The 14,319-nt window shown below is 33.3% G+C and overlaps 1 protein-coding gene across 1 annotated transcript in view; it reads right to left on the reverse strand.

Annotated features, from left to right (window-relative positions):
* LOC122413124 (neuropeptide CCHamide-1 receptor-like) overlaps positions 1-14,319 on the reverse strand; it is a 199,392-nt gene that overhangs the window by 160,033 nt on the left and 25,040 nt on the right. The gene's annotated exons all lie outside the window — the stretch shown is intronic.

Genomic DNA, 14,319 nt, shown 5'->3' on the forward strand with positions numbered 1-14,319 from the left:
ATCGCAGAAAATCGCTGTTAAGAGCATAATAAAAGTTCTCTTCGCCTTACGCGGGGGTGTTTTTCATGTAATTTGACGCGCTGAATCTGAATCGAAGGTTGGATTGACTGATACACCCCCAAAATTTTGAGTAAATTCCAAAAAACTGCTAAAATTGCGGAAAATTGCTGTTAAAAGCATGATAAAAGTTGTCTTCGACCTTACGCGGGGCTGTTTTTAATGTAATTTGATACGCTGATTCTGAATCGAAGGTTAGATTGACTGATACATTTCCAAAATTTTTAGTAAATTTCAAAAAACCGCAAAAATGACGGAAAATTGCTGTTTAAAGCATGATAAAAGTTGTCTTCGATCTTAATCGGGGGTGTTTTTTTATGTAATTTGATGCGCTGAATCTGAATCTGGAGTCAGATCGGCTGATATACCCGCAAAATTTTAAGTAACTGCAAAAATCTCTAAAAATGGGTCAAAATCGCTAGCATGGGTAGAAGAAGAGTTTTATTGATCTAGATCGAGTACGCTCCTTTTGTATTTTGATGCGCTGAAACCGAAACCGGGCGTCTATTTAACTCGTACGTCTCTAAAATTTTCCTTCCATGGAAAAAACCGGCTAAAATTGTTCTTTATGAATTTCGAGCAGCTCAATGCGAATCCAGTAGATAGTAGTCGCGATCATACATATTTCGGTCGAAGATCGAAAATAACAAAAAATAGCAATAAAAACGTCAAAAAATAGTTTTTTGAATTTTTTACACATGCATGATTCATCTTAAACTGTACATAAAAAAAAGATCTGTATATTCTGTATGCAATAAATTAGAAACTGGGGACAATTGTATAAAAAACTTGAATATAAAACTATCGCAGGCATGATTAAAATTCTTTTATGAGGTTTGCTTCGGTATTAAAATAGTCGACTGGAGTGCGAATTGGATACCACATACAGTTTGTGGTCGGTGTAAGACAATGTTAATACGATGGAATAAGTCCAGAAAGCAAGAGTCCTTGCAATTCACAAAACCTATGATACTATCTGCATTGATAGGTCAAGGGAATTGCTATGTTTGTATGACCGACATCACTGGTTTCACGAAAAATTCCAGAAGTGCCAATGTTTCATCAGTGCAGAAATCAGCAATAATAGTGGGCGTGGATGAAATCAGAACTACCGAACCGATGAATGTGGAGCTTTTTGATGAAGAGATAGTCATGGATGTTGCCGAGATCTATCAAGCAGAAAGTTCCGAAGATGACGATTCCCTCCCAGATGATGAAAGAAAAGCTCCCCAAACCTATTACATTGGGCATTGCTATAAAAAGTCTCACGGGAAGTAGAAAAGAATTCTGTAACAGTTCTCTGTAGTACAAGTATATATCTATATATTTCCGTGATGTAAAAGAAAGATCGCGAATGTAACAGTTTTCACCGACTATTCACCGACTATTTAAAAGCAGGACAATGTTTAGTGAAAATGGTGAAAAAAGTAAAGATGAAAAAAAGCGAAATAGAGGTCGAAATCCAAGATTGTGTTTTCAACAGTTAAAGTTTCATACGCAGAAGACTGCCAGTCAGAAGACCGAAATAAAATTTTGGTTCCTTCCGGATAGAGATTTCTTGAGTTGGTCCGTATTCTGAATTTTTGGATCAACAAAAATTTTTGGACCCGCAAAGAAAATGAAGAAAGATAGAGTGCGGGTGAGTATACTTGCAGGCTCCGGTGACAATGCTTTTAAGTAAGTAGAATAATTTTTCAATATAATAGTAATTTTCTGATTACAGAATCTTTTATCTCCAGTGCTAATGAAATGTGGAAGCGGTCTGTTGCTGTTCCTTTTCATTTTTGGTTGTGAAGACTGTCGCAATGGTCCAAGTCCACGGGTTCCTAAAGTGTCAGAATTTGTTACGGACCAGCAAAAATTTTGTTGTCTGAGATAAAGGTATCAAAATTTGATCCTCAATCAGAATTTAAACCACAAGTTAATAGTAGAGATGAAGATGAAATTGCAATCAACAGCGTTAAAGTTTCATACTAGAAGACTGCCAGTCAGAAGACCGAGATAAAATTTTGGTTCCTTTCGGATAGAGATTTCTTGAGGTTTGGATCAACGTTGATCTGCAAAGAAAATGAAGAAAGATCAAGTGCGGGTGAGTATACTTGCAGGCTCCGGTGACAATGCTTTTGAGTAAGTAGAATAATTTTTCAATATAATAGTAATTTTCTGATTACAGAATCTTTTATCTCCAGTGCTAATGAAATGTGGAAGCGGTCTGTTGCTGTTCCTTTTCATTTTTGGTTTTGAAGATTGTCGCAATGGTCCGAGCGTACAGGTTCCTAAAGTGTCAGAACTTGTTACGGACCAGCAAATCTGAGATAAAGGTATCAAAATTTGATCCTCAATCAGAATATAAACCACAAGCCCTATAAACTCGTTCAGTTTAATAGTATAGATGAAGATGAAATTGCAATAAAATTTTTTTTTTATTACAGTGGAAGCGGTGTTTCCTGATAAAACTCTTTTGATTCAAATGGACACGGTGTGATTTTTTTCCATGACCTCAGTTTGGTTGGTCAACACGGTTTTACAGTCTCAAGCGTTCCATGAAAATATATGGCTCAAAGTCTTGATTGTCCAGATTTCGTGATCTCAAGTGATTGATATGGAGGTATTCCTTGAGCCAAGGGCTTCAAATGAGTGGATACTGGGAATGAGATTCTTGGGTCAGACTCGTTGGGAATATGTTAGAACTTTTCAGTTCTGGAAGGTGCGATACTACAGAGAATGAAATTTCGATTCAGGTATATTTATATGCATTTTTTTGTAGTTTTCTATCAAATTGAATGAGAAACGAAGTCATCATTATGTGATTAATTTCTGTTTTTGTAATTATGTGTAATTATTGATCTATTTCAGTTAAAAAAAAAATATTTCTGGATTTTCGCTGTGAGAATTCCGTCCAAACTCCTTGGTCATTTTTCGTGTTGCTCTTACCAAGACACAACCATTGATTCAAGTGTTTCTCAAGGTAAGTCAGTATCCAAGTTTAACGCTACGAATTAGTCGATGATGGAAATTATTGCAATTATGGTTTGAAACACTTATATATATATATATATTTACGTTTTTTGCAGTTTTCCTCGTTGTTGCTGATAAGAAGTTACGGACTTGTGGCTTGGTTCATCGTGTTTTTCAGAAACGAGTTTGCTTAATGTATTTTGGTAAAAAATATGGTCCATTTTGAAATTTGCTCTGACTCGTTAATTCAGGAGTCAATGGGGTTGGAGAAGAAATTTATGAGGGCGTTGATGGAATTCTTGATAATTTAGAAAATGGCGCTGAATTTGTAACCGCATAACAGACTATTCGAAAGTGTTGATGATTTTTAATCGAACAAAGTAAAATTTAAGTTGGAAATAAAATATGCGCGCGCATGTTTGTTTGGCTGTATAGTACTTAAAACAACTTTAATGTATAATAAAATGATTTTTCAAAAAAACTAATTCTGCGTAAGTTGGATTTTCAATATCGCGTTATCTGGAATTTTTATTAGCCGTAATTTGATATATTTTTCTCTTTCAATGAGGCAGGGAATTTTTTAAAAAATTTCCAAGGTAGGGAAACTAAAAATCTATTTTATTAATTAAAAATTTTTCCGAATACACTGATAGGTAATAATTATAATGCAGGAAATTCTATATTCACTTGTGGACAGACTTATGTCGGTCTTTCTCGTGTTACTACCTTAGACGGACTACATTTAATCAATTTCGATCCCCATTCTGTAAAAGCAGATAAGTTAGCTATAAGGGAATACAATCGTCTCAGACAGAAGTTTCGTACAGATCTTGCCCTCATAAAGTTTGCCAAACAATGGGCTCCCAAAATTCCAGATTTTGTTTGGGCTATATCCAAAAATGTTATGGAGTGTCAATCAGCGCCAAGTGAATGGAAAAATATGAGCTCCTGGTCTATTAACGGATTAACCAATACGGATGGTGTTTCGTGTTATGCTAACTCTATTATACAATGTATTTTCAATTGCAAACCTCTTAGGGAAAAATTTTTCAGAACTTCGGAGGAGAAAGAAAATCCTATACCTCTTTTACTTCGGTCTTATGTGGAAAGAAATAAATCAGTGAGTTCATGCGTTGTAAGAGAATATGTAAGAGAATCGTTTATTCAAAAAAAAACAGCACGACGTTTCTGAATTTTTCATGGGAATCTGCAAAAAATCTGATTTACTTCGAAATGCTGTAGAACATAAATTGATTATTAAAGTTCGATGTAAAGCTTGTCAATATACGACCACAGATGAACAAGCAAATAATATACTAGTTTTGAGCTTTCCGCGTGTTAAAAAAGCTTTTACTTTACAGGAATTAATCGAACATAGTTTGTCTCAGTGGAATCCGATTGAAGGACATCAGTGCAATGCTTGTGGCGGAATGGGAACACTCTTAACAAAAACTTCGCTATCAACTGTTCAAGGCGTTTTGATTCTTCAACTTTTAATATTATCTATAAATGAAAAAACTATGAAACTTTCAAAGATTGATTTTAGTATTAAGGGTATTCCATCCGCTGTAGTTACTGTTTGCGGCGAAAAATATAAAGTCAATAGTGCTATTTTCCATCATGATCGAACAGTATTTGAAGGGCATTATACGAACATGTTAAGATCTGGTACGTCATGGGTTTTTGCTGATGATGCTAAGGTCGAAAAAAGAAGTTGGCCGAGAAACGCCAAGAATAGTTATGTGTATTTCTTGGAACGAACAAAAAAATGAATTAACGATAATAGTTGTGTCGTAACATGTCCTGTGAATTTTTTTCAAGTTCACAGTGCACAAAAAGTAGTCAAATCAAACCGTGAAAACAGCATGAGTGCTGTAAAAAAATTGGAGACAAGTACATTTATGTTTTATGTAACCTCGACTGAGTGAAACCCGACGTGTTACTCGTGTAGTCCAAAAAATAAATGCACGATGATTTTAATGAGCAATTCATTACTAAAGGTTATAAAAATCATTACTAAAGGTTATAAAAAAAAACTATTTCAAACGTAATGAATAAAAAAAATGAATCTGCTAAATCCTGGTAATGTATGAAAAACGTTTGGTGTTCAAATGAACAAAACGTTGTCAAATAAATGCAAGTGACGAGTACATCGGATGACGAATGAAAAAAATTAAAAACATAATGGTATGTAAAAAAAATTATGAAACCAACTGTAAATAATTTCAACAACACAATTAAGAAAAGCTTTCACAAATCGTGAAAAAAACATTATATTTAGAAGAAATACAAATCCGTAATTATATTGTAAAGGAAAAAAAAATTCAAATAGAACGTGAGAAATTCATTCCTACGGGAAGCATCCGGAACTTGAAAAAGTTCTAGTGAATCAAAAAGTTACCAAAAAATCGCATCAAAGGTAAAAGTCATTTGTTACTCTATGGTGACAGATACTTAGAAGAAAATCGATTCTTCTCAGACTTTCAGGATCCCTTGGTATTCACAATATTCGATGTCGATTTCGTGTCGGTACAAATTATGTTTAAATATGTGCTAAAAGTACTTGTCCGGCCCATCACTTTTCATTCAAATTGCTCATTCAAATAAAAATCAGGGCTCTTTTTTAGATCTGATAGATCATATGTATGCCTACAGAGGGAATTGAGAAAATTATCTCCAAGAGATTTTAACTTAATTGCATTCAATTTTTCTGTAATATACAAGAGATATTATTGTGTATTGATGAAAAAATACCCTTCGGACGATAAAAATTGTCAAGCTTCCAAATTAACTCTCCAGTTTATATTGAAATGACGGCAATTTTTACTTCACATTTCCTTCTTCAACCGAATTTTATTTGTTATAGCAACTAACCTATTCTATTACTGAAGATATTCAACTGATAATAAATCACATTTTAATAAATTTTCGAGAGGATTCGTCTGTATAATCTCGTTTTTTTTTATTATCACATACACAATTGCACTTTGTTAAAATCAACATAAAAACATGAGTGAATTGTTGCGAAGGAATAGTTGCCGCCGAGCATATATGAGATGATGTTCGAATTCAAGTGGGCGTGTAACGGCAGCGTTAATACTAGTTCCATAAAAATAATACATTAATTAAGGTCTAGTTTGATTCTTATTTGAATGAGCAATTTGAATGAAAAGTGATGGGCCGGACAAGTACTTTTAGCACGTATTTAAACATAATTTGTACCGACACGAAATCGACATCGAATATTGTGAATACCAAGGGATCCTGAAAGTCTGAGAAGAATCGATTTTCTTCTAAGTATCTGTCACCATAGAGTAACAAATGACTTTTACCTTTGATGCGATTTTTTGGTAACTTTTTGATTCACTAGAACTTTTTCAAGTTCCGGATGCTTCCCGTAGGAATGAATTTCTCACGTTCTATTTGAATTTTTTTTTCCTTTACAATATAATTACGGATTTGTATTTCTTCTAAATATAATGTTTTTTTCACGATTTGTGAAAGCTTTTCTTAATTGTGTTGTTGAAATTATTTACAGTTGGTTTCATAATTTTTTTTACATACCATTATGTTTTTAATTTTTTTCATTCGTCATCCGATGTACTCGTCACTTGCATTTATTTGACAACGTTTTGTTCATTTGAACACCAAACGTTTTTCATACATTACCAGGATTTAGCAGATTCATTTTTTTTATTCATTACGTTTGAAATAGTTTTTTTTTATAACCTTTAGTAATGATTTTTATAACCTTTAGTAATGAATTGCTCATTAAAATCATCGTGCATTTATTTTTTGGACTACACGAGTAACACGTTGGGTTTCACTCAGTCGAGGTTACATAAAACATAAATGTACTTGTCTCCAATTTTCGAATATTATCTCAAATTAGACTACAGTATTCGTACGGGTAATTTCGATTTGTTCTTACACATTTTGCAAAAAATAACGAATGTTTTTTTTACAATGAACCACCAGAATTACGCACGATACATGTCTATCTATTGTGATAAGCTGACAAACATCGAAATGACACATCCCGGATTGCTCGACGATTGTAGAAAGAGTTTCTTGGGCATCAGAAGAACATCGAAACCTTTCTCGAGAATCCCGACCGATTTGACATTGGAACAGACAATTAATGCCGATGCCGCTTCTACAGCTTCCGGAATCGTTAATATCACAAACTCATTCTCCGCCAGACAAAAATGGTCAATAACACACTCATTGCGTACGAGAGTTATATCAAAAGTTTTGGAGTTTTGCGATCTAAAGTTGCCAGATGATATTACGAAGGAGTTGAAAAAGTCGACAATCACTAAATCTGCTAAGAACTTGGAAGTGTTGCTGAAATCAATGAAGGAGTTCACGAACCCTTTTGGATTGGAATTATCAGAAGACCATCTTTATAATGTCTCTAAAGGTCAATCGGTGAACAACGATGTGTACGAATTTTTGGCGTCGGTTGAAATCGTGGGTGAAAAACAACGTTCGAACTTCATTCGTGAGAATCAAGAAATACCAGATAGGTTTGACAAACCCTTAAATAGAAACAAAATAATCAATTTTGAATGCAAAAATACGCAGAAAGTGAAAATTGCTGGAAAAACAAAGGAAATTAAGATTCAGAGAGATGTTTTTGGTCGTCTACTGTATGCGTCCTTAAAAAATAAAATTGACATTGAAATAGCACTGAGTTATCCTCTTGCTCCAATGTCGTTTTCGTTTTGTCATACCGATGGAACAATTTGCAAAACCACAAAATCTGTGATCATTAACGAATTAGTGAAACATCAGGCTGAAGTCGTAGATCCTCCGGAAGCGGACATTCACTTAATTGATGGTTTCTATTTCTTACATACGTTGAAGAACCTTCCAGAAAGTTATGATAAAATCTCGCAACACATACTGAAAATAATTACATACAATCGAAAAGAAGTGCACATCATATTTGACAAGTACAAAACACCTAGCATTAAAGACTATGAGCACGACCTGAGAGGTGAAGACAACGTGCAGTATGACGTGCGTAAAGAAAATAAACGCCCCGCTGAGTTCTCAAAATTGTTGAGAAGTAGAAATTTTAAAGAAAAATTTGTCGAATTTCTGATAGAAGATTGGGAAAGAAACAAAATGGCCCTTTTAATCAAAGGTAAAACTATCAAGTTGAACTACGACAAATGTTATGTTTATGAGGTGTCTGAAGAAAACAAAATAAAAAAAGTGATCGACAACAACCTCACGTGTTATCACGAGGAAGCAGACACAAAAATCATATTCCACATTTGTCAGTTCAATAGAGATTATCGCGTGCAGGTTCACTGTACAGATTCAGACATACCCGTGATAATGTTGGCAAATTACAAATACTTAAAAGAAAATGTCCAGATAATTGTTGATTTAAGCACAGAAAAAAAAAAATTGTACTTGAACATCAACGAAATTTATGCCAAGCTTGGAGACCAATTATCGCGGTCGCTTGCTATTTGCCACATTTTCACGGGGAATGACTACAACCCTGCGTTTTACCGTAAAGGGAAAAAAAGACCTTTCGATATTAAAAAAAAAAATCAGAAATTCCAAGATGCATTTTTACAACTGCACAGCGAGCGTGACGAGTTGACACAATCCAGCGAAATATTCCGGGTTTTGGAAGAGTACGTGTGCCGATTGTACACGTTAAAAACGAAAAATGATGTTAACAAAGGACGATACGAGTTATTTGAAAGAGGATATAAATGCAGCAGTCCAAATGAGAAACTTGTAAAAAAAAAAGTCGTCGGATACGATCCCTCAGTTCTGCCACCAACCAAACAAGAGCTACTACAGCAGATGAAACGGACATCGTACATCAGCGGTATATGGTGTAATGCACACATGCGCAGTCCCACCGATAAAAATCCGGAGGATTGCGGATGGGCATTGATTGATGCCCATCCATCATTGTTATCATTGTTATTGGTTTGATGGCCCCCACAGTCCATCTCTTGGAGAACTGACTCAAGGTACTCTTTATTGCTTTTCTTACGTACCGATTATTAAACTGCAATTTTTGAATTTTCTTAAATATTTTGTTACAGAATCTGATGACATTTCCTGTGACGAAGATGAAGATGATGTACGAGGTACAAGTGACGAATCATCAACATCGGAATCTGACGACGATTGAATTGAAATTAATTTATAATTTAATTTTATAATTGTATTTGTTTAATTTTATATTGGCAAATCAAGTTCAAACAACTCAATTCGCCTAATTTCAAAAAATGTAATGATCATGCTTGCGAATACATGTGTCCCCAATTACCGAAACTACAGCTACGAATTAATTATGTATATTTTTAACATTATTGTAGGACTAGCGATACATACCCATTTTTTGGTAGGACACTATTCGATTTACACTAAAAATGCACTAACTGATGCTGTGGTTTTTTTGTCCTCCGGTTATTAATGAAAAAAGGGTTACCGTGGAATTGACAAGTTCCAAGCGTCGGACTAAAAAATCGTACCACTAAATTTGTAGGACTATGTGGCCATTCTATTATAAAAATATTTATAAAGCTGCATACAACAGCTAGTTATGAATCATTTTTATGGCCTCGTTATTTCAACATGTTCGGAGTGGAGGACGCTCAAAAAAAAACCATCCATTTTGTAGGACAATTGTTTTTCCGAATTCATAATATAATTATCTTAAAATTTCAATGAAAAACTTTCTGTTAGTAAGACAATTTCGACACCCCACCAAACCGAGATGTTTTGCAGCTGCGCATTAAATTAGCTACCTCTATCGAGAATTTTCACAGAGGAAAATCTTGGGCGTCTCGTCGAACGGAACCGTCTCACGAAATTTTAGCCTGTTATTAAGGGTGAATGATACAAAAGTCGAAATAATTAGAAATTGATCAAATTTGGTGATAATGTTCTTTAACATCAAGTGCGAAAACAGAAATTTTTCCAAAATTTTCTTCTGTTTAGTTATCAAGTAATTACGCATTAAAGCAGATTTCTTATGCCCGGAATGTATACCTATATATATGGAAACGCTATGCTTATACACGTGAACTTTAGTGATCAATTACTCGATAACTGTACAGAAGAAAAATCTTAAAAAATTTGTATTGTCAAATTTGGCACTAAAGAATATGTTCACCAAATTTTATAAAATTCTGATTATTTTGAATTTTTTTATGTTTTTAGCATGGTTTAGCATGGCAACATTGTATCGCCTGTGCAATATATCCTTAATCACTGGAAAAAACAGGCGGTGGCTCCTGGACTATAAAAAAAACTTTAAAAAAATACAGAACAATTCGAAAAAAATTTCACAAATCTTGAAAAAACATTATGTTTAAAAAAAAACTATTCTGTATCTATTTTTTTAAATGTCAAAAGTATCAAATAACAAGTAAAAAATAAAAAACCGAAAAATCGCGCTTGAAATCATTTTAGAAACCGATGCCTCATTCTTCTTATTTGATATTCGAACAGCTAAATCAATTTAAAAAAATTCCATCTAATTTACGTGCAGCATTAAAATTTATGATATCAATCGAAGGACAATTAATTTTTAATCAATTGAAAAAAGTTACCATTTGAGTTACGTGCAGCACTAAAATTTATGATATCAATCGAAGGACAAGTAATTTATGAGTAACTCCAAATTTTGACATTATTAAATTGATCTAAGAAGCTTTTAAATCCAAAAAAATCACATGCAAGCTAGTCATTTCTTACTCTATGGAGGCAGAGGCTTATAAGAAAATCGATTCTTTTCAGACTTTCAGGAGCTGCTGATATTATTCACAATATACAACGTCGATTGGATTGATACAAATTATGTTTAAATATGAGTTAAAAGTACTTGTCCGGCCCATCAATTTCCATTAAAATTGTTTTTTCAAATAAAAATCAGGGCTTTTCTAGAACTGATGGAGCGCAAATATTCATGCAGAGGGGATTTAGAGAGTTATCTTCAAGTAATTTTCCCTTAATTACACTAATTTAATAAGAATCGAAACGAATTGTCCTGTAATATACAAGGGATGTTATTGTGCACCGATAAATAAAAAACATTTTGCATATTAAATATGTTCAAACTTCCAAAATAACTCCCCAGTTTGTATTACAATGACGGCAATTTTTACTTCTCACTTTTTCCAGCGAACGAATTTCATTCGGCATAACGAACCTATACTATTATGAAGAACATTAAACTAATAATAAATGGCATTTCGATAAATTTTTAATCGGATGCTGCCGTACAATTTCGTTTGTTTATGATTGATTTTTATTTGAATGAATAGTGATGGGCCGGACAAGTACTTTTAACTCATATTTAAACATAATTTGTATCAATCCAATCGACGTTGTATATTGTGTATATGTATAATAATATCAGCAGCTCCTGAAAGTCTGAAAAGAATCGATTTTCTTATAAGCCTCTGCCTCCATAGAGTAAGAAATGACTAGCTTGCATGTGATTTTTTTGGATTTAAAAGCTTCTTAGATCAATTTAATAATGTCAAAATTTGGAGTTACTCATAAATTACTTGTCCTTCGATTGATATCATAAATTTTAGTGCTGCACGTAACTCAAATGGTAACTTTTTTCAATTGATTAAAAATTAATTGTCCTTCGATTGATATCATAAATTTTAATGCTGCACGTAAATTAGATGGAATTTTTTTAAATTGATTTAGCTGTTCGAATATCAAATAAGAAGAATGAGGCATCGGTTTCTAAAATGATTTCAAGCGTGATTTTTCGGTTTTTTATTTTTTACTTGTTATTTGATACTTTTGACACTTAAAAAAATAGATACAGAATAGTTTTTTTTTAAACATAATGTTTTTTCAAGATTTGTGAAATTTTTTTCGAATTGTTCTGTATTTTTTTAAAGTTTTTTTTTATGGATTTTCTATTGTCCATTTAAATAACACGGGGAAGACGTTACTAGCTGCTTTTGAATTTTATTCCTCGGCAATGGATGAGGGTACGACAACGCCCAAGGTGGTTTTTTGTAGGGATTTGAACGCTCTATAAAAAAAGTCTCTTGGCATTTTACGCTAAACTTACACCTACAAAAGTTATTCCGTCGAGTGAATCGTTATATTAACAAAAAAAGTTCCAAGGAGTAGGTTTAGCGTAAAACGCCAAGAGACTTTTTTTATAGAGCGTTCAATTCCCTACAAAAAACCACCTTGGGCGTTGTCGTACCCTCACCCGTTGCCGAGGAATAAAATTCAAAAGCAGCTAGTAACGTTTTCCTTGTGTTATTTAAATGGACAATAGAAAATCGCGATGAGCGACCTCTAAAAAATTTTTTTAAGGGCTCAAATTTTGTCAGGCATCTTTTTTCACCTCACTGCAATAATTGAAACCCGGGCTTTGAAGAAATAAAAATAGTCGATTTTTTTTAACCACCCTAGTGTGTATGTGTATATATGTAAATACCTGAAACAACTTGGATGTATAATGAAAGAATTTTTATTTTCAAAAAAACTGATTCGGCTTGAGAGGGTCACCCCGTGTGGCAGGCGCATTTTTGGGAGTTTTTTGTGATATTTTTGCGGCGAGAAAAAACATAGACATGAAATTTAAAAAAATTGTTTATTGGTATTTAAACTTTATGACAGAATTTTTTAACTCTGATGTCTCGGATTAATTCTGTGTAAAATTAGTCCACAGGGTCTTATATGTTTCTCCATGATCTCCACGATTTCCGGGGGTTCCGTTTATCTGCGATTAAAAAACCGACGAGCGTTTTGATTTGTAAAGCAGTGGCTATCGTCTGAGCTAAAATCATACAGAAATATTAAAAATTAAAGGATTATCGAGCTATGCAACATTTTGAAAAATTGAAATCGAGTATTTCAAAACAGAAAAATCCTTCAATTTCTAATATTTCTGTATGATTTTAATTCAGGTGATAACCGCTGCTTTACTAATCAATACGCTCCTTGGTTTTTTGATCTCAGATAAACCGATCCCCCAGAATCGTGGAGACTATGAAGAAACATGTTCTTGTGGAGTAGCTTTACACCGAATCTACCAGAGATATCAGATTTAAAAAATCCTATCATAGAGTTGAAATACCATTGAACAAACCCTTCAAATTTCAAAAGGCTATATTTGTTTTCCTTGCCGCTATAAAATCGTGAAAAAACCCCACAAAATCCGGCTGCCACACGGGGTGACCACCTTATGTTGGATTTAATTATTCCAATCTATCAATATCACGTCTGAAAAAAGATTCGAATGCCTTAGTCGTTGAAATCCTGTCGTAATTTAACGACATTGAAATTTATAATTCGTTGCGATTTTTTGAGTTTTCAAATAAATTAGCCGTGATTTGATTAAACAATGTTTGTTCCCTTTTTTCAATATTTCTTTCAACGAGACGGGGAATAATTTTAATTAAAAATTTATTCAATAAATGTCTTATCGCAAGTACATTCTGATGAGTGATAATCATTACACTTGAACGGTAGTCTCAGTGAATAAACCCTACATATGTTACTCATGTAGTGTGCATTCCTTGGAACGAACAAAAAATGAATTAACAATAACAGAATATTATCTATATTGTGCCCTAACATGAAGAATTTTCCAATATTCTGTACAATTTTTTCAAGTTCACAGTGCACAAAAAGTAGTCAAATCAAATCATAAGTAACAGCACGAATGCTGTGGAAAAATTGGAGACAAGTACATTTATGTTTTATGCCACCTGGACAGTAGTTCAGTGAAACCCCATGTGACACTCGTGTAGTTCAAAACACAAATGCACGATGATTTATAAGAAGTTGTTCGATCTATTCTCTCGAAACTTGCTTCAAATGGGCAATTCATTACTGAAGGTTATAAAAAAAAAAACCATTCAAAACGTAATGAATAAAAAAAAAATGAATCTTCTAAATCTTGGTAATGTATGAAAAACGTTTGATTCAAAGGAACAAAACGTTGTCAAATAAATGCAAAAGTGACGAGTACATCGGATGACGAATGAAAAAAATTCGAAACATAATGGTATGTAAAAAAAATTACGAAACCAACTGTAAATAATTTCAACAAAACAATTAAGAAAAGCTTTCACGAATCATGAAAAAACATTATATTCAAAAAAATACAAATCCATAAATATATTGTAAAGGAAAAAAAAATTCAAATAGAACGTGAGAAATTCATTCCTACGGGAAGCATCCGGAACTTGAGAAAGTTCTAGTTAATCAAAAAAGTTACCATCTGAGTTATGTGCAGCACTAAAATTTATAACATCAATCGAAGAATGAGTATTT

This window comes from Venturia canescens, chromosome 7 (genome assembly GCF_019457755.1).
Source record: "Venturia canescens isolate UGA chromosome 7, ASM1945775v1, whole genome shotgun sequence".
In the NCBI taxonomy this organism is placed as follows: domain Eukaryota; kingdom Metazoa; phylum Arthropoda; class Insecta; order Hymenoptera; family Ichneumonidae; genus Venturia; species Venturia canescens.